This window comes from Capsicum annuum, chromosome 3 (assembly GCF_002878395.1).
Source record: "Capsicum annuum cultivar UCD-10X-F1 chromosome 3, UCD10Xv1.1, whole genome shotgun sequence".
NCBI lineage: Eukaryota > Viridiplantae > Streptophyta > Magnoliopsida > Solanales > Solanaceae > Capsicum > Capsicum annuum.
In genome coordinates this window covers 4,277,365-4,281,055 of record NC_061113.1, presented here as the reverse complement: position 1 = coordinate 4,281,055, position 3,691 = coordinate 4,277,365, and positions in this window count along the sequence as shown.

Below are 3,691 nucleotides of genomic sequence, written 5' to 3'. Positions count from 1 at the left end.
CACATATATTCATACGACTAGCATCAAATTAGCTTCTGTTTATTCTGTGTGGTCTACCTCCCAACTTTTCTTCATGATCTAGGATCATATTAAAGTCCCCTCCAATGCACCAAGTGTACTTGGAACCAACGTAATCAATATCAGTAGCTCTGCATGTATTCTTACAGATAACAAAGTCAAACTTCTATGCATTCTATGTGGTTTACCTCTCATCTTTTCTTCACGATCTAGGATCACATTAAAGTCCCCTCAAATCCACCAAGGATCATCAATGTAAGGGTTAAGGTTTTTCAAATTCTCTAAAAAGTTTTTTTATATCTTTTTAGGAAAAAGACTCAAATATGTCATCAAACTATCAGAAATGACTCATTTATGCCATCCGTTAAAAGTTTGGCTCGTTTATACCATTGCCGTTACAAAACAGGTCCATCCATGCCATTACTTGTTCACGGTATTTTTTCAAAAACAGCTTTTCCACTTGTGTCTTACTAGAGGTCCACATCTTTAATTAAAACGTAGAGAAAAGGCTCAAATATGCCATCGAAGTATTAGAAATGGCTCATTTATGCCATCTGTTAAAAGTTTGGCTCGTTTATGCCATCGCCGTTGCAAAACTAATCCAGTATTTGTTAAGGCGATTTTTCAAAAGACATGATACATAAGCAAGATCTTTAACTTGACATCAAATTATAACTATGACATTTAACTTTGCTAGTATACAAGTAGGCCCTTTAACTATACAAAAGCTGAATAAAAAAATATTTCAATCTTGCAACACATACGCGTGAAACTCAATCACTCCAACGTGGACTAGTACTCTAACCAAATGTAGCCACCTAATTAAAAAGATACACATAGATTTTAGATATTAACTTTGCCAGTGTACAAATAGGCCCTTTAACTATACAAAAGCTGAACAAAATAAAATACTTCAATCTTGCAACACATATGCGTGAAAATCGCTCCTACGTGGACTAGTAATCCAACCAAACGCTGCCACCTAATTAAAAAGATACACGTAAACTTTAGATATTGAAAAAAAAAAACCTTAATATACCACCATCACAAATACATATACTTTTTTTAGATTTTTTCTTTAAAAAAATAAAAAAATAATTCATTAAAGGTTGCCTTCATTAAAATAACATTCAAGTCCGATGAAAATTAAAAGGTTCATTTAGAAGATGTGAAATCCAATGAAAATCCTACAAAATTTCCATCTCTTATTCTCTTTCAATTAAGGAAAAATTATTGAAATTTTAAAGGATGACATAAATGAGTCATTTCTGATAATCCGATGGCATATTTGAGCCCTTTTCCATAATTAATTAATGATGTGGACCTCTAGTAAGACGACATGTGGCAAAACTGTTTTTGAAAAACTACGTACCGTTAACAAGTAAAGGCATGGATGAACCTGTTTTGTAACGGTGATGGCATAAACGAACCAAACTTTTAACAAATGATACAAATAAACCATTTCTAATAGTTTAATGACATATTTGAAACTTTTCCCTATTTTTTATTAGCAATTCACTTATCAAAAAGAGCAGTGTCTCCTAGACTATTCGTCAAATTTATAATAAGTTGTTGATCATCATTAGGAATAACAGTGCCATAGCAATTGTCCCTCCAAAAACACTATATTTTGCCAAAATGATAGTAAGCGTATTAATAGGAAAGAACAATAATTCAAGGGAAATGGCTCAAATATGCCAATGAACTATAAAAAATGGCTCATTTATGGCATTCGTTAAAAGTTGAGCTCATTCATGCTATCTCCGTTACAAAACCAGCTCATGTTTTCAAAAACAACTTTGTCATGTGATCTTTTATTAGAGGTCCACGTCATTAATTAAAATAAGCAGAAAGACTCAAATATGCCATTGAACTATCAGAAATGACTCATTTATGCCATCACCATATAAAATCAACTCACTCATGCCATTAGTTTTTAATGAGGGGTTTTTAATAATAGCTTTATCACGTGGTCTTTTATTAGAAGTGCACGTCATTAATTAAAAGAAATCAATATTAATTTCAAAATATCTGAAATTAGTTAGTATGGGGATTATTTATTCCAACATTTATATCATAATGATGTGAGAAGTTATCCCATATACATGGTGGGATAATTGAAATATCAGACTTCTTTTAAGCCATTATTTGAAAATAATTTTTCAACAATGTATGCTCCACTAATTGGCGATGGGAGAAGTTATTCCATATGCATGGCGGGATAATTGGGATAACAGACTTTTTTAAAGTCATTATTTGGTAATGATTTTTTCAATAATGTATACTCCCCTAATTCGTGATGGGAGAATGGAGAAGTTCTATTGGTACGTCTCTTTCTTTTTCTTGCTTGCGCTAATAGTTCATTGGTTTGTTTTCTTGAAACTTCGGAGTTTATATTGAGGTCACTAGAACTAAAACTAATCAGTTACTGTAGGATAGAATTTTTGAGGTTTTTGTTAAGCGTAGCATTTATAATGATTTAGAATCAACTACAAATAGCCAAAAGATATACATTAATCACTATTTTTTCTGATTAGAAAAATAGTTGTTGTTGTAGGGAAAAAAAAATATTTTAATGGGTGTGAGTCGGGTTATGTTAAATAAATCGATTGTTTTAATGGGTCTAAGATATTTTGAAATTAATGTTGATTTGTTTTAATTAATGTCGCGAACCTCTAATAAAAGGTCACATGACAAAACTGTTTTTCAAAACCCACCATTAAAAAGTAATGACATGGGTGAGGATTTTATAACGACGATGGCATGAATGAACTGAACTTTTAATTGATGGCATAAATGAGTCATTTCTGATAGTTCAATGACATATTTGAGCCTTTTTCCACGATTCAATAACAAATTGAACAAGTCCAAGCCAATACACAAATAACATTAACTTTTTGTACAACGTCATTGATGTATAATTGTTGTGTTAATTCGTAGAGAGTCTTTGTTCACTTGTAATATGGAAGAAATAGAAGACAGAATAGTAGTAGATTTTCTGAAGAACAAAAGGTAGTAGGAACACACATTATTTCACATAGAATTACACATAGAGATAAGCAGTCACAAGCCAAACTGCTAGCTTTTACAAATTACACTACACTCCATTAATCTAAGTTTTCCATAGGTGAAAACCTGATCATCACTTATTCCATAAAACATTCACATAAGCACACACACAGAGAGACATTAATTATTTAAGACAGTTGATTTTTAAGGATAGTTCCAAAAAAACCTTCACCATTAAAAGCACTTTTGTCACATGTATGCCTCTCTACAAGAGTAATGGGAGTTATTGTGACCAGACATTCGCAACACACCCAACAATCACTGCAGTCAGCATTCGATGTGCAATATCTGAGGCAAGTTCCTAAGCCTTTTTTTACTGGAAATAATTGTTGTACCACTGCTGCTAAGTCTCTTGTAGCCATTACTTGAATCTTGGGAGACCAAGACAAATCATCAACTGCAATAATTGTAACATATAAGTAGAATATAGTAAACAGGTTAGGACAAACTTGAACGAGTTAAATGAAAGAATAGTTAGACCATCGTCTAAAGTTCTTTTAGGTCAAATAACGAGTCATAACTCAACTCGTTCATGACCCAAAGTTCCAACATGATCATTTGGAACTCAACTTATTAGGTACTTGTTGGGGTTCGAAATCTAGAG